Source organism: Ovis aries, chromosome 15 (genome assembly GCF_016772045.2).
Source record: "Ovis aries strain OAR_USU_Benz2616 breed Rambouillet chromosome 15, ARS-UI_Ramb_v3.0, whole genome shotgun sequence".
Classification (NCBI taxonomy): domain Eukaryota; kingdom Metazoa; phylum Chordata; class Mammalia; order Artiodactyla; family Bovidae; genus Ovis; species Ovis aries.
Genome location: NC_056068.1, coordinates 66,810,600 through 66,829,667, shown reverse-complemented (window position 1 = coordinate 66,829,667; position 19,068 = coordinate 66,810,600).

The following is a 19,068-nucleotide window of genomic DNA, read 5'->3' as shown; positions in this document are numbered from 1 at the left end:
CCATATGTCACACAGTATGGCCAAAAATTTTTTTATTTTTATTTTTTTAATTTTTGAAAAATACCACTGAAATGAAAACTCTTAATTTCTCTAAATTATGAAAACCAAGAACATAAAAATCAAACCAATGGTCTTTATAATGATGACTCCTTATTGAACATAATTAAATGGTGAGGTTTTCCTGAATCCCATGGACTCTTACTGAATATCCATTATTCTGTAGTACAAATGAATTCTTATCATTAAGCTGCTTCTTAATCACACAGAATACATACATATTTTTAAAATAAACAAAATTTATAACCTGAAGATCAGATATTTCTTCTGCTACAGAAACTCTTTAACCAAACAGTCTGTTAAAGGATCAGAAATGCACTAAAGCACTTTAGTTCCTGGGAAAAACAAATGGCTTCCCATCCCTTCTCTACTTGCAAGTGCTAACTATGCCTTATTACTCCATAGGGTCTATTTCACGGGAAAAGACTAACAGTTTTGAAGAAGTTGTTCCCTCTGTATTTAGAATTTATTCATGAATAGGCAATGCATGGCACACAGGGAAATTCCTGTCAATTACAGTCATTGCTATATTTCCATCATATGTGTAAACTGATGAACTTAGAACTAAATAAAACATAATTTGTATTTACCATTTTAGAGCACTAAACCAATGTGCTTTCCCTGGTGGAGGAAGAGACTGCATAGATACTCAGCTGCATTCCCAACAGCTATTTAGAGCACACAGTATGGTAGTTAATGTGCTTAATCCCCCAAACAAAAGAGGTATACCCCGTGCTCCCGGGGCTGACAATTGTTTTCAGGAGACAGAGGCACAAATAACCACAATCCAAGTTAGAGCTGACAGGTGCTCAGAAATATAAACAAGTGCTGGAGCAATAGTGGAAAGAAAAAAAAAAAAGAAAACATATACCCTAAGGAGTGCAAAATTATGAAAGTTTACGGAATGCTTCCAGGAAAGCTGTCCTAGGGATGGCATCTGGAATGAGACTTAAATGATAAGTAAAACTGTCCTGTCAGCTGAACACTGAATTACATTTCAAATCCTTACAACTTTGTTTGCCTTTGCCACACAGACATAGATTATGTGTTTGAGGGAATTTTTCATAATATCGCATACACCATGAGCTCACTTCATTGTGCTGTATCAGGCAAAGGGTTTGATTTTCCACTGGTATTCCGTCTCTGGATCTGCACACTACTGCACGACCACCTCTCTTTTACTCTGCTTTCCTATTTTAGTATGTGTCTATCATTTTATGTGGTTCATACCACTTGTATAGCCTGAATATAGTGTTATTTTTGTTTGACTCTATTTCATGAAATAAATACAACTTGCCTGTTTTGTATACAAATAATGATTCAATAAATACATAATTGAAGTCTTTTATAGACAATAGTGATGGAACCAGATGCCATGATCTTCGTTTTCTGAATGTTGAGCTTTAAGCCAACTTTTTCACTCTCCTCTTTCACTTTCATCAAGAGGCTTTTTAGTTCCTCTTCACTTTCTGCCATAAGGGTGGGGTCATCTGCATATCTGAGGTTATTGATATTTCTCCTGGCAATCTTGATTCCAGCTTGTGCTTCTTCCAGTCCAGCATTTCTCATGATGTACTCTACATATAAGTTAAATAAGCAAGGTGACAATATACAGCCTTGATGTACTCCTCTTCCTATTTGGAACCTGTCTGTTGTTCCATGTCCAGTTCTAAATGTTGCTTCCTAACCTGCATATAGGTTTCTCAAGAGGCAGGTCAGGTGGTCTGGTATTCCCAGCTCTTTCAGAATTTACCACAGTTTATTGTGATCCACACACTCAAAGGTTTTGGCATAGTCAACAAAGCAGAAATAGATGTTTTTCTGGAACTCTCTTGCTTTTTCGATGATCCCGCGGATGCTGGCAATTTGATCTCTGGTTCCTCTGCCTTTTCTAAAACCAGCTTGAACATCAGGAAGTTCACAGTTCACGTATTGCTAAAGCCTAGCTTGGAGAATTTTGAGCATTACTTTACTAGCATGTGAGATGAGTGCAATTGTGCGGTAGTTTGAGCATTCTTTGGTATTGCCTTTCTTTAGGATTGGAATGAAAACTGACCTTTTCCAATCCTGTCGCTACTGCTGAGTTTTCCAAATGTGCTGGCATATTGAGTGCTGCACTTTCACAGCATCATCTTTCAGGATTTGAAATAGCTCAAAATCACTGCAGATGGTGACTGCAGCCATGAAATTAAAAGACGCTTACTCCTTGGAAGAAAAGTTATGACCAACCTAGATAGCATATTGAAAAGCAGAGACAGTACTTTGCCAACACAAGTCTGACTAGTCAAGGCTATGGTTTTTCCAGGGGTCATGTAGGGATGCGAGTGTTGGACTGTGAAGAAAGCTGAGCACAGAAGAATTGATGCTTTAGAACTGTTGTTGGAGTTCTGTGGTTGTGGTTCTCCAACTGTGGTTGGAGAAGCCTCTTGAGAGTCCCTTGGACTACAAAGAGATCCAACCAGTCCATTCTGAAGGGGATCAGCCCTGGGATTTCTTTGGAAGGAATGATACTAAAGCTGAAACTCCAGTACTTTGGCCACCTCATACGAAGAGTTGACTCATTGGAAAAGACTGATGCTGGAAGGGATTGGGGGCAGGAGGAGAAGGGGACGACAGAGGATGAGATGGCTGGATGGCATCACCGACTGGATGGAAGTGAGTTTGAGTGAACTCCAGGAGATGGTGATGGACAGAGAAGGCCTGGCATGCTGCGATTCCTGGGGTTGCAAAGAGTCAGACATGACTGAGCGACTGAACTGAACTGACAGGCAACAGTAAATTTTTCCAAAGTCCTATTTGAATGTTATTTCTGATGTTGAATATTTTCTTATCTAGTTAATGTTGGCCTTTTCTCATTTCTGTTTCAGAAATATCAATAAATGGCTAGTGGTACCCCTTATAGTAATGAATGTATTATGTTCTTGACAGTACCAACTTTTTGAGGGGGGTGAGGAGGCAACCAAGTAGCTCTATATAACAGTGTCCTTCACCTCTACTACAAGCATTAGGACAGATTAAAATCCTACTAGGATAATAGCTGGCTTAAAACACAAAATTCAGAAAATTAAGATCATGGTATTTAGTCCCATCACTCCATGGCAAATAGATGGTGAAACAATGGAAATAGTGACAGACTTTATTTTCTGGGGCTCCAAAATCACTGTGGGTGGTGACTGCAGCCATAAAATTAAAAGATACTTGCTCCTTGGAAGAAAAACTACGACAAACCTAGACAGCATACTAAAAAGCAGAGACATTCCTTTGCTAACAAGGGGCCATATAGTCAAAGCTATGGTTTTTCTAGTAGTTGTGTACAGATATGAGAGTCGTAAAATAAAGAAGGCTGAGCACAAAAGAACTGATGCTTTTGAACTGTGGTGTTGGAGAAGACCCTTGAGAATTCCTTGGACTGCAAGGAGATCAAAACAGTCAATGCTAAATAAAATCAATCCTGAATATTCACTGGAAGGACTGATACTAAAGCTAAAGCTCAAGCTCCAATACTTTGGTTACCTCTTGCAAAGAACGGACTCATTAGAAAAGACCTTGATGCTGGGAAAGACTGAAGGTACATGAAGAAGACGACAGAGGGTGAGATGGTTGGATGGCATCACCGACTCCATGTCTGTTTGCTCAGACATGAGTCTGAGCAAACTCTGGGAGATGGTAAAAAACAGGAAAGTCTGGTTGTACTGTAGTCCATGGGGTTGCAAAGAATCAGATATGACTGAGCAACTGAACAAGAATAATTACATATAGACCACAGTTACTAAATGAAGGTAAACTCTGTATGTGACATTCTATAAGTTTAACCTAAAATCATAATGAAAGCCATAACATAAATGTGTTTGACTTGTTAAATGATCAAGAGTAGCCTGTTTTTTAGTTATTTAATGGAAAATCTAATAGTAATTGATTTCTTACCCAAATATGTATTTTTTTTCCCCTTCTTTGTACAAGAATTCCCCTTCTGGGTTTTTGGTTCTGGTTTTTTGAGGGTGGCTCAGAAGGTAAAGAATCTGCCTGCTGTGGAAGAGACCCTGGTAGATCCCTGCGTCAGGAAGATACCCTGCAGAAGGGAATGGCTTCCCATTCCAGTATTCTTGGACTTCCTGGTTGCTAAGACAGTTAAGAGGCTGCCTGCAACATAGAAGACCTGGGTTTGTTCCCTGGGTTGGGAAGATGCCCTAGAGAAGGAAATGACAACCCACTCCAGTATTCTTGCCTGGAGAATCCCATGGACAGAGGAGCATGATGGGGTCACAAAGAGACACAGTTTAGCGACTTTATTTTGTGGGGGTTGGTTTTTTATTGCTATTGTCTTGTTTTCTTTGTACCTAGAAAATGTGTGTCTAGTTCAGACAATTCAACAGAGAAGAAAGATCCTCTTGAGATCTCTGTCCCCATGAGAGTGACCTGCAATATTTTAGATGGCTACTGCTCCATAATCCAGCCAACAATCCACAGACAAATGACTTAACAAGAAATAAACCTTTGTTGTGGGAATTCGGGATTGTTTTCTCCCCACAGACTAGATCATCTGATCAGTACAGACACTGCCAGGAAGAGGAAGATATTTGACTGTTTAAACCCTGAGGGCTGTGTCATTAGTCAGGTGCTTCTGGAGGAAGAGAAAGCAGAGACATTCCACTCATTTCAACCTCGGGGGCTCAGGGGTATGCCCCCAAATTCACTTCCTTTATTTCATTCTTGCTTTGACACGATGTAGACTTTGAAGTTCAGCCCGGAGGCAGGTTTATGTTGGTTCACACAGTATGGATTATAACAGTGGCTTTATTGTTTGTTTTCTTAAGTTATTGCTAAATGAAGAAAATCAAGTTTCAAGGTATGTTTTTGTGTTGTAAGTGGCTGTGTATGTCTCTGTTTTTTGTGCATATGTATCTCATTTCTGTCTTCTCTTTTAAAACTCAAAAAATATACATCTGGGCCATTACCTGCCCACTGCAAAAATCTGGAGTCAAGATGCCTCAGCTACTATATCATTTCCCAACAGTGATGCTGAGCACAGCCTGTCATTCAGCATCACACCTGAGCTGCTGATTTTCTTGTAGAATCAAGAGGACAGCGAAATATTTCTTACACTCATTTCTCCGTCTGAAGTGGGAAGAAAAAGGAGAGACCACAAAGGCCACAGGCTTCGAGAAAAATGAGAGGGACTGTATTTCTTTGTGGAAGTGTTTGTACCTGAATTACTTCATTCATTTTTTTGTCACAGGTCTAGGCCCAGTGCACATTAAAGATATCAGCTTTCTTCTATTTTATTCCTAACATCTATTTGATGATATTACAGGGGTGTCTTCATCTACTCAGTTTATTTAAAAGTCAGTTTTTATTTCAAATCAAAATAATATATATCATACATCTGTAACTGAGAAATAGGAAAATAAATTACATTCTTGTGTTCATCTCCAAACATGTAAATAGCATTGAGTAGTAGTTAGGAGTAAGGACAATTAAACTGAACAGCCTTGTGAGCAGCTCTTTGCAGGAAACAGCTCTCTGCAGGAGGCCCTTTGTCTTGTCACTTGAGCAAAGTTGTGTTTTAACTAACGTCCAGCCCCAGTAAGTACACCTTTCAAATCATCTGATCACACAAAGCCTTGCCTAACGTGTTGATACCTTCCTTAGATTAAAGAAGCAGAAATGAAGAGTAAGTAATTAAGAGATGACTAGATTTTTCCCTCAGCTTTCCCTTCAATAATCTCCCAGGCTGACAATGTGAACAAGAGAGCATCTAAAGAAGGAACACAAGGTGCCAACAAGTCTGCACACAATGGGAAATGGCCAAGAGTCTGACCTTCTACCTCAAGGACTCACTGAGATCACTTCACCTTTTTCCCTTTAAAAACTGTCATAGCCCAGCAGACTCTGCAGTGGTGGTTTTGGGATATGAGTCCACCTTCGCCCCAGGTTGCCAGCCTCTTGAATAAAGCAAACCTTCTATTCCTACCAGCACTTGTCTCTCAAATACAGCAAGTCCTTACATGCTGTGCTTAGGCACTCAGTCATCTCTGACTCTTTGCAAGCCCATGGACCGTAGCCTGACAGGCTCCCCTGTCATGAGGATTCTTCATGCAAGAATACTGGAGTGGGTTGCCATGCCCTTCTCCAGGGGATCTTCCCAACCCACGGATCGAAACCAGGTCTCCTTCATTGCAGGCAGATTCTTTATCATCTGAGCCACCAGGGAAGCCCAAGTGCCCACATATCAGCCTTTAAATTCTGAACTTTCAAATATGTGAACGTGCCTTCCAGCAACATCAGGTATGAGTGTAATCGCAGCTTGCCCTCCATCTCCTATTGCTGACAGTTCTTCAGCTCTCCCATCTCCCAGCTCATCTCCTTCCTCTAGTCAGTAACTCTTCTTGCCTCTTCACTGGATGCCGGCCCCTGTGGACCAGCTGTTGTACTGCACTACTGTACTTTTCCAGGTATTGCAAGCTTTAAAATGTTTTACTTTTTGTCTTTTTTTTATATATATTATTTGTGTGAAAACTATTAGAAGCTTATTACAGTACAGTACTATATACTCAGTTGTGTTAGTTGGGTACCTAGGCTAACTGAATTTAAGGAAGAAAACTAGACTTGACAAATGAGCTCTTAAAATGGAACTCATTTGCACGTAGGGGACTTACTGTACTGGCTTGCAAGCAGCAAAGCAGCTGAACCTGAACTTAAATCCTGCCTCTGATACTTATTAACTTTTTGATTTGGGTACTTTTCTTAGTCTTTCTGTGCTTTGAAACCCTAAATACAAATACATATACTTGGAAGGACCTACTTCAGAAAATGAGTAAACATCAGTAAAGTGCTTTAAACAATGCTTGGTATTAAATAGTAAGCATTACACATATAGTTAACATATAAAAACTCTTGTTTGTAAGGTTTAGAAAGACTCATTCAGTTGCTTAAGTTCCTCCAGTAACTTCTGATCTGCCAGATGCACTCATCACTATTACTCAGTTCACCATCTTCAGCAGTTGTTACTTAGTCGCTAAGTCATGTCTTGACTCTGCAACCCCATGGACTGTACCCTTCCAGGTTCCCCTGTCCATGGGATTTTCCAGGCAAGAATACTGGAGTGGTTGCCATTTCCTTCTCCAGGGGATCATCCCGAACCAGGGATCTTCCCGACCTAGGGATCAAACTTGTGTTTCCTGCATGGCAGGTGGGTTCTTTACTATTGAGCCACTTGGGAAACCTATGTTTAACTGTAGTTGCTTATGAATCTGTATCCCTAGAATGAAATGGCTCCTCTGGCCTTTAAATTTTGTCTTCTGTCCCTTGAACAATGCCAGAAACCAAATATGGGATTAAGAAGTATCTGTCTACTAAAAAACCTAAAAAGGTATACCAGTCACACTATTGCATTGCCAATAAGATGGGCCACCAATAGATGACATTTAGTTATCTAATATATTACAATAAGGACTGAAAAACTAGATGAAATGAGTATGTCCTGAAATGTTGAATATAGGCAAAAATTAACACTTAGTATTCAAGCAATACACTCTATTGGCATTGTTTACTGATCAAATTACTATAATTTCAACTGAATTACCATGAAAGCTATAGTGATTTGAGGAGTCAGAATATTTCACTTATAGTATTAGTTTCATCAGGAATTTGCCATGCCTTAAAACATACACACACACATGCACATATACACACACACCACAATAAGATTTAATTTTTGCTTTTTAGCTTTACTGACATAGAGTGGTGAAAATAATAGCAAAAATTATCCCAGGTAAACACTTAACTGCTGTTTGTAAAGTATTTGTAAACACAAAGCACTATATAAATTGTTAATAATAGTAATTAGTAAAGTCTAGAGATTTTAAAAGGAAAATCTATTCAGCTCAGTTTATTTCTGACATTTTAAATATATAAAACTTCTTTATCTACAGTTTCTATTTGCTAGCCAAATGACAATGTACAAAATGCAAGCACTCAGGCAATTTAAGACTTCATCACTCATTTGCACATTGAAAGAGGCTTTTAAAACCATTACCTGCTATCATGTAAATATCAAGGCATACAGTTCTTAACCCATAAAATATTTACTGAACATTTTATGGGCTTCGCTTACACTGGATCCATTAGATACTCAGTTTGCTGTTAGGACAAACCACAGGGTATTTTACTTAGCAGAGAATTACCATTCTACCAATTAGGCAAATCACCAGAAAAGTCACACATCACAAAAGCTATAAGAAACGTTCACACAAAATAGCTGGATAAGTCTTTGGAGAAGTTCTGCATAGGAGTCCTGAGAGCTTCGTAGGCAGAGTTATAACGCAAAAGGGGAGACAGCATGGATGGCTTACCTAAAACCCTTTCTATCACAGAGGAAATAATTCAGTAATCTTGGACTAGATTAAGAATATGAAAGATTCCAATAAATCTGACATTTATTATTTTTAACTATCTCTGTTGACATTTTGACATCTGCCAACATTGTAAGTGCTGGGTTCAAGAACAGGCTTTTAGACTCAAATCCTAGTACTGCCATCTCCTTGCAGCATGGCCTTGGACAATACACACGTCATCTCTGTGCCTCAGTTCCCTCATCTACAAATGAGAAGAGTGTTAACACCTGTGGCGCAGTGGTATTGTCAACACCAGATGAAATAATACTTGCTAAGTGCTTAAAACCGTTCCTGCCAGTGTAACTCCTCAAGGTGTGTGCCTATGCTCATGTGCTTAGTCGCTCAGTCATGTTCCACTCTTGCGAACCTATGCACTGTAGCCCACCAGGCTCTTCTGTCCCTGAGATTTTCCAGGCAAGAATTCTGGAACAGTTGCCATTTCCTTCTCCAGGGGATCTTCTCAACCCGGGGATCGACCCAAGTCGCCTGCATTGGAAGGCAGGTTCTTTACCACTGCACCACCTCGGAAGCCCTGCATCCGTGTATGTTCATCTAAGTACACTGAACTGAAGGGAACTGAAGGCAGAGTTACTTAGTAAACTTGGAGAGACAGGGTCTCAGTTTGACACTCACAGTACAGCAAAAGAATCTGACTATATTATTCAAACTAGCTTACTTTTGTTGGTCTTTGTATTGCCACAAATTCCTCTCCCTCTCCCCCTGCAAAAAAAAAAATATATATATATATATATATATATGTGTATATATATATATATGTAGTACACTTCATAACAAGTAACAAATTAGGTAACTGGTGTAGGGAAAATGAAAAGAAGTGAAAAGTTCTTTGGATAAACTACACATTTTTTCACCTGTTCCACTAGTTTCAAGATTGAAATTTCCAGAAATATTTTTTAGGCCAACTTTGTCAGGTGCCAAGAATCATGGTTTAGATGTTCAGTATAAAGAGGAGTTAAAAGTATGGAATTTGGCATGAAAAAAATCTAGCTTTAAATCCAGTTTTCTCCACTTTCTAGTATGTGGCTTTAAGCAAATTTCTTCAATGCTACAAGCCTGTTTATTCACATAATATATAACTCATAATCCTTACATGATTGACATATTGTGAGAAATAAAACTCTGAAAACTAAATTTAGTCAAATAATATATGCAAAGCACTGTATGCTCCTATGACAGTTTATCATCTGAAACTTATTATATCATTACAATATTTATCTTAAATATTTCCATCCTCCCACATACTTGAATATTTTGAGAAATAATAATTTTTCCAAATGAATCAACACTGAAGAGTATTAGTTTTCCTGATAATGATTTTCTAGAGCAGTTCTACCAAAGTTGGACTCTGGACCAGCAGTATCAGCATGCCCTTTACCCTTTTTAGAAATGCAAATCCTTGACCCCCACCCCCCACTTGCTGAATCACAATATCTGGGGAACCTATTTTTGACAAGCTCTCCAGGTGAACCCCATGATGTTAATTTTCAGAATCGCAAATTTAGAGTAGCAGAATTATAGGACTGCCTCAGATCATTGTATAATCTAGAGCAGGAATTTGATACACTCTTCCCTGGTGGCTCAGAGGTTAAAGTGTCTGCCTGCAATGCAGGAGACCTGGGTTTGATCCCCGGGTTGGAAAGATCCCCTGGAGAAGGAACTGGCAACCCACTCCAGGACTCTTGTCTGGAAAATCCCATAGATGGAGGAGCCTAGTAGGCTACAGTCCATGGGGTTGCAAAGAGTTGGACTCGACTGAGCAACTGCACTTTGGCTTTCTTTCACAGACGTCAGGAGGACGAGAGTGAACAGCACTGTTCTTCATTCCTGTCAGTGAAATCTGGGTCATTTCTGAGACAAGAGGATGGGGGTTATCAGAAAACAGAGTTTGCTCATCCCAACAGTTCATAGTTCCTTCCTCAAAGGCCACATGGTGAATCTACTAGGCCTCATGGACCATATAGTCTTTGCCACAAGTATTCATTTCTGCTATTGAAATGTAAGACCAGCCATAGATAATGTGTTAAAAAATAAGCATGGCTGTGTTCCAATAAAGCTTCATTTACTACAGGTAGTAGGTTATAGGTTGCTGATTCCTATACCCTGTCAGGCTTGTGTACTGCAGAGTCTACATAATTAATGGACTAAATGATTATATCCCTCTCAAAAGTCATATGTTGAAGCTCTGCTCCCCAAAGTAATGTTATTTGGAGGTGGGCTTTGGAAAATAATTAGGTTTAGATACAGTCATAAGGGTGGGACCCTCATGGTGAGATCAGAGTCCATATAAAATGAACATACACCCAGGAAAAGCCATCAAAGGGCACAAGTTGGAAACAGGTGTCCACAAGCCAAGAAGAGAGTCCTCACCAAGAACAGACCTGGCCAGCACCTTGACTTGGACTTGCCAGCCTCCAGCACTGTGAAAAATTAATAGCTGTTTAAACTACTGAATTATGGCATTTGGTTACAGCAGCCCAAGCTGAAAAGAAACTGCAGCATGCGGGTGTTAATAGATGAATTCAAGGAAGCATTTTTATTTTGCTGAGGCATTTTTCCTTTGGTCTGTGACATAATCTCTTGGTTTGTGACATGATCTATTAGCAATTCATTAAAGGGCTGTCCATTCTACCTTATGAATAAGCTGTGCACTGTTAACTGTGACAGTACTCAAAATCAAGGACAGTTGGGTGACAGTAATGTGGGCTATGCAAAAAAATAGCCCCAATAGAGACTTTATGAAATGCAATCAATGCTTTCTATTACCTGAACAATTGTAACTTATTGGATTATTTCTCTCCTTTTCTAGAGAAGAGTACAGAGCAGCATAAGGAGTTCCAATTATAATAAATATCCAGATTTTCTTACTACTTTTCACTCTGAAAAGGCAGCTGACAAGGAGAGGGTGAGAGGACTTTTATGCTCCAACAGTAACTCAGTGGCAAGTGATACAGCTGACATTTTAGAGGAGAAAAATGACAGTATTAATTTATTAAACTAAAATTTTCAGGGACATTTTAAAATATAGTCCCATTTCCCAGGATTTAATTCAGCTCCTGGAAACAAGTAAGTCACTAGAAAAGGATGCACCTCTGTTCACCACCTACGTGGGCTTCAGCCTGGGCGGTGTGTGTGAGCCTTCCTGGATCCCAGCTCTACTTGTGGCCTGCTATAGTGTAGGTGTTCCAAAGTACCTGTCAAATAAAATTAATTTCCCAACTCAGAATACCACAAGCCAAGCTAGAGTTCCATAAGGGTAAATACAGAGGCCCATTTGAAAGATATTTTTCTTTTTTTTTTTTTTGAAAGATATTTTTCTAAAAAAGTTTGGCCATTATTTTACTACTCAAGCAGCCATCAGTTCAGTTCAGTCACTCAGCTGTGTCCGACTCTTTGCGACCCCATAAATTGCAGCATGCCAGGCCTCCCTGTCCAACTCCAACTCCCAGAGTTCACTCAAACTCTGGTGATGCCATCCAGCCATCTCATCCTCTGTTGTCCCCTTCTCCTCCTGCCCCCAATCCCTCCCAGCATCAGAGTCTTTTCCAATGAGTCAACTCTTCACATGAGGTGGCCAAAGTACTGGAGTTTCAGCTTTAGCATCAGTCCTTCCAAAGAAATCCCAGGACTGATCTCCTTCAGAATGGACTGGTTAGATCTCCTTGCAGCCCAAGGGACTCTCAAGAGTCTTCTCCAACACCACAGTTCAAAAGCATCAATTCTTCAGCGCTCAGCTTTCTTCACAGTCCAACTCTCGCATCCATACATGACCACTGAAAAAGCCATAGCCTTGGCTAAACAGACCTTTGTTGGCAAAGTAATAAGATACAGCAAATTAATTCTGACCTTTGATATAGAAGCCAATTAATTCAGTGTTGCAAGATTTCATATTCATGTGTCCTTTCTTTCAGCAAATATTTGGAAACAAAGATTAATAAAAACAAATCCTGTTTTCAAAAACTGCATGATATACTGAGAGTCAACATAACAAATACTTGCAATAAAGCATAATAAATATGTTCTGAGATCTGAGGAAGATTTCGCTCTCTCTTACTAGAAAGTATAAAAACATTTCAGAAAAGAGATCCATTGAATGATATATAGTTGGTGCCTGACACGTGTCAGGGATTATTCTAAGTGATGGGGATACCTTGGTGAACGAAAAAAAAAAAAAAAAAAGCAAAACAAAACGGCAATGACAAAGAAAGCAAGACAAAACAAAAATAACAGCAAAAAACCTGATAGAGATTCTCACACAGGTTCACAATCTAGTGAATGGGGAAGGAGACAACTGTAAACAATTGCAGATAATTGAATACACTAAAGAATTAAATAATGCAGTATGTTAAAAGGGACCTGCGCTACTGAAAAACAGCACAAGGCAGGGACTTCCCTGGTGGTCCAGTGGTCAAAATTTCATACTTCCAATGTAGGGGAGTATGGGTTCAATCCCTGGTCGGGAAACTAAGGTCCCACATGCTGCAGAATAGCGGTAAAATAAAAGCAAGAGAACAAATATAACATTGAAAACACACACACACACACAAAGCAAAAAAGATAACAGATATATTTCTCCCAGGGTTGAAATAAATCATTTTAGGGTAAGATGCCATGAATCATGACAACGAGTGTGGAAAGCAAGAATGACCACACGTTATTAGTCTGCGTGTGTTCTCATCTGCTCAGTTGTGTCTGACTCTTTGTGACCCTTTGGACGTTGGTCCCCAGGCTCCTCTGTCTATGGGATTTCCCAGGCAAGAATACTGGAGTGGGTTGCCATTTCCTCCTCCAGGGGATCTTTCCTACTCAGGGATCGAACCTGCTGTCTCCTGCATGGGCAGGTAAATTCTTCACCACTGTAGTACCTTATAACAAAATGATCACTAGTGCAACTTTCTATGAAACTGTTTATACTATTGCTTCTAGGATCTCCATAAAAGCATTCAAAAATTCAAGGCTTATTCTGGATCATAGGACACTGCTAGCTGCTGCTGCTGCTTAGTTGCTTCAGTCACGTCTGACTCAGTGCAACCGTAAGGACTGTAGCCCACCAGGCTCCTCTGTCCATGGGATTCTCCAGGCAAGAATACTGGAGTGGGTTGCCATGCCCTCCTCCAGGGGAATCTTACCTATCCAGATATCGAACCTGGGTCTCCTGCATTGCAGGCAGATTCTTTACTGCTGAGCCACCAGTTAGACACTGTTAGAAGCCCAATGATACTGTTAGAAGCTATGTCTATTACCTGTTAGAGGTAATAGACATAGAAGGAAAAATAGTCCTAAATTTAAATCTATCAAATAATGCAGTGCTGGGATTGGTGTTCAAATACTAAAGAAAGAGACAGAATAAGTGCAATTAATGACAGCTCTAATGAAATCAGAGGTCAAAGTAGTTATTTAAAATGTTATTTTATGCAATCTGCAACTGGGTTGCAGTAATTTGTATGAAGTTACCATAACTGTGTTCCCCGCCCCCCCCCCCCCCCCCCCCCCCCCCCCCCCCCACCCCCACCCCCACCCCCGCCATAATTGAGTACAGCCTAAAATACCGGTAAGCCAATGTATTCTCTACAGGGATAGATAGCAGACATTTTAGATGTTGTTGGTCATAAACTCTGTTACAACTACTCAGCTCTGCCATTATACCGCAAATATTTGCCATAGAAAATACATAAACAAACATGGCTGTGTTCCAATAAAACTTTACGTAGAAACCACAGTTTGAATTTATATAATTTTCACCTATCATAAAATATTTTTTTATTTTTTTAACCATTAAAAATTGTTAAAAAAAAAAGAGAGAGAGAGACAGACAGACATAGCTCACAGACTGTACAAAAACAGATAAATGGTTAGAATTGGCCTGTTGGTCAAAGTTTGCCAATCCTTGGTCTATTACTTTTCATTCAATCTGTGTTAGAAAAGCTATGGAAAATATGATTGGGACAATAAGATATCAAGTCAGAACTGAAGTATTTGGGATCACCATTTGGCTTGTATGCAATTACCTGGCTCTGACTTGTATGCAATTACCTGGCTCTGTCACTTTAATGAGCACTATTCTTGAGACTTCCTTGTTGGCTCCGAGGTTAAAGGGTCTGCCTGCAACACGGGAGACTCGGGTTCAATCCCTAGGTCGGGAAGATCCCCTGGAGAAGGAAATGGCAACCCACTCCAGTACTCTTGCCTGGAAAATTTCATGGACAGAGGAGCCTTGTAGGTTACAGTCCATGGGGTCACAAAGACTTGGATATGACTGAGTGACTTCACTCACTTCACTCACATTCTTGGGCAAGGTTTTGCATTTATTTACCAAATTTAGATGACTCCATCTATTCAATATATGGTACTTTTGAAAATCTGGCCTTAAGTCTTTTGTTTTTAGATACCTGAATGACTGTAATATAAACTGAAACCACCTGCTCCAGCTGAACTCTGATCTGCTACAACTTAACTTGTTGACAACAAACCTTAAATAGCTACTACCTGATTAGGATATCCTGAGATCCAACATTAAGGTCATAACCCTACTGTCAATGTGAGCTACAGAACAGGACTGTGCTGCTAATCTCTAGGATATCAAAGTTTTGGAGCAATTAATGACATTATATCCTTTGACTGGATAAGTCTAAGACTGGTGATTTGAAGTTTTCCTATGCTTTGAAGTCACTCTAAACAAAATTATTAGCTTAACTAGTGGGTTGTTTTTCTTTTTTAGTCCCTTAGGGTAATTAATTTTCATATTGAATGAATAGATTAAGCATCACATCTTACATATTTATCACTTGACCTTCATGGGAAGGTCAATGTCACTGACTGGAAATAAAAGAGGGTTGAAAATCTAGTGTGTCCATTCATTGAATTCCTTATTAGAGAACAAGTGATTATGCCACCATCAATACACAGATGCTACAAAGATCGAGAGGGGAGTTTATGATTATAAATTGTGACTATAAATGGAGTTTTGGAGGTGATATTTGAACAAAGTTTTGGAGGGTGAGAGTTAGCTAAGCAATACCCTGGGAGCAGTGCATGCCAAGCAGTGGGAGCAGGTCTGGTGTATTCGAGAGCATCACCACCAGGGTGACAGGAATGAGATGAGCTATGGACACAGGTGACAAGATGTTTGAGCTAAGCTTGTCAGATGGAAAGCAAAGAAAGCATATGATATTAATGATAAGACTGACTCCTTACACTTAAGTCGGAATCATAAGCTTTTTAAGGTATCTTTGGTTTTTATAAGAACACGGCCAGGTAGATATTTCTGTGTCCCTATTACACTAGAGGAGACTGAAACTAAAGAAATACATTATTTGGGCTTCCGTGATCATGCAATGAGTAAAGGACAGAATTGAGATTAGCGCTTAAGGCCCTATGTTACTCCTCTTTCTATCATACTTTGTCTTTAAAATATCAGTTCCTTCAGTAAATGCATCAGGAAAGCTTAAAACTGAGGTCTTATATTCAGTCTGCACTCATGGTTACTGCTGGATGAAAAGACAATTCGACAGACAAGATATTTTAAAAACTTAAAAAATTAAACATATACTTGAATCAGAAGGGATTAAAGAATTATCAGAGATATACTACAGAAAACATGGAGCAATTGGATTTGTCAAGATTCAGAGCATATGTACAAAAAATATATTACAGAGATATATGGTTTCTTCGGACTTCCCTGGTGGCTCAGACGGTAAAGCGTCTGTCTACAATGCGGGAGACCTGGGTTCGATCCCTGGATCGGGAAGATCCGCTGGAGAAGGAAATGGCAATCCACTCCAATACTATTGCCTGGAAAATCCCATGGACAGAGGAGCCTGATAGGTTATAGTCCATGGGGTCGCAAAGAGTCGGACACGACTGAGCAACTTCACTTTCACTTTCACTTTTATAGATTTATTTACATGCATTGTTCAAATGAGGATACCGTATGTAAAGCATTATAAATGTTTAAAGTTATATATGAAGACTACTTCCAAGGACATCTTTTATCTTTTTTGTATATGTTATCAAATGGTAAAAAGTTGTGTCCCCTGCTCTTTCTTATCTTACCATTTAAATTCTGTCTCACTTATAATAGGCATGTTATCTGTTGATGATTTTTTTTTGACGAAGTCTCCTAGACATGTAGACTAGAACTCTAGAGAAAGGATTTATTGAAGTTGCCTTAAGCAAGAATTTACTGATATCAGTATATTGCTAAATCCCCCATGCCAATAAACATTGAGGGATGTTATCATATTAAATTAGTTTTTTGAAAAGTTAACTTTAGTAATTCTCTTTCAAGCAGCTAATTGGTTTCGACCTCAGTATTTAACATCTCAATATATCTGCATTTTTATTCACATACCATTGACCTAGAATAATTTCATCATTGTCATTGATTTACTTATGCCTCATGGAAATATTTTTTAAAAACCTTATTTGAAGACATAGAATAATATGTGCTGATCTGATTTTAAGTAGCCATTTCTTGTATTATGGGAATTCTAAGCTTTTCCTAGGGTTGCCACAAAGATAGACAAAGTGGATAGCTGTTACTTTTTAAAAAAAAAGCTATTTAGTAAAAATTAACAGGTCTACTTCCATCCATAACTCATCTTTACTATATAATACTGATCCATTTTTCTTCATAACAGAGAAAACCATATTTATTAATAATCCACATACAATAAACTATACATATCTAAATATATAATTTTATAACTTTTGACAGATGAATATAATCATTGAAAGCAGTACCACAATCATAATGAAACTGTTTATCATCTTCCAATTTTTTTTAATGTACTTTTCACAATCTGTCTGGTTCCTTCCAGATAGACTTTTACTCTTCACTTCATAGTCCAAGTACTATACTCTTTAGTGAGAGATTGGCTAATATTTTCTAGAACTTTGTATACATGGAATCAAACTCAATACACTGTTTTTTAGTCAGGCTTCATTCAACCAGAATAAATGCTTTGAGATTCACCTATGTTCTTGCTAATAATAATAATAGTAGTAAGTTCTATTACTGTTCCTGAGTAGTATTCCATTAAATGTATATATGATAACTCATTTATGCCTTCACTTGCTGATAGGCATTTGGGTTTTTTGTTTTTTTATTAGATTTTTAGCTACTATAAGTAAAGCTGCTATAAATATTTATGCACAAATCTTCAGTTCAGTTCAGTTGCTCACTTGCGTCCGACTCTTTGTGAACCCATGGACTGCAGTACTCCAGGCCTCCCTTTCCATCACCAACACCCGAAGCTTGCTCAAACTCATGTCCATCAAGTCGGTGATGCCATCCAATCATCTCATCCTCTGTCATCGCCTTCTCATCCTGCCTTCAATCTTTCTCAGCATCAGGATCTTTTCCAGTGAGTCAGTTCTTTGCATCAGGAGGCCCAAGTATTGGAGTTTCAGCTTCAGCATCAGTCCTTCCAAAAAACACCCAGGATTGATCTCCTTGCAGTCCAAGGGACTCTCAAGAGTCTTCTCCAACACCACAGTTCAAAAGCATCAATTCTTCAGCACTCAGCTTTCTTTATAGTCCAACTCTCACATCCGTACATGACTACTAGAAAAACTATAGCCTTGACTAGATGGACCTTTGTTGGCAAAGTAATGTCTCTGCTTTTCAATATGCTATCTAGGTTTATCATAACTTTTCTTCCAAGAAGCAAGTGTCTTTTAATTGCATTGCTGCAGTCACCATCTGCAGTGATTTTGGAGCCCAGAAAAATAGTCTCTCACTGTTTCCAGTGTTTCCTCATCTATTTTCCATTAAGTGATGGGACCAGATGCCAAGATCTTAGTTTTCTGAATGTTGAGTATTAAGCCAACTTTTTCACTCTCCTCTTTCACTTTCATCAAGAGGCTCTTTAATTCATCTTCGCTTTATGCCATAAGGGTGGTGTTATCTGCATACCTGAGGTTACCCTTATGGCAGAAAGCACAAGTCTTATGTAGATATATATTTTCATACTTTGCTAATTACTAGGCAATTTAATATTCAAAAGGGAATCCTATGGAAATTTCTGGAACTCTCTCCCTGTGCTCTGTCTCCTTACTATATCCTGCTCTCATCTCCTTCCCCTAAACCCTGGGATTCTGCTGGGTTCACCTCAGTTCTTCCTCTGTGCCGTAGCCTGGAAACTTGAAAGGAAATTGGGGAGATCACAGGACTCATTTCTTTGTTTCCTAATTCAGAGTTCTCTGTTCTTTCATTACTTGTCAAATTTTGTTATTATATTTAAATTATTTGTTTCATATATTACTGGGACCAAAGTAGTGTTTGGCAGGGGCTTACAATATTGGTAAGAAAATATAATGAATGACTCTATTACATATCAATATAAAAAATGCACTACTACAAGGTCAAGGTATTCATTTACTCATAGGCAGTACATTTGATTTTTCACATTTTATAAATTTTGAGCAAGATTTTTTTCACAGGCAGCAATTACAAGTTGCAAATATTGTTACATGACTTTTGAATAGGTCATTTTTCCTTGGGATTGTCTTCTGAATCCCCTTATAGATGGCATTAATTTTCCCCAAGTATATGTATGGGTTCTAAGATGATGTCATTATCCATGATATCATTGGAAAG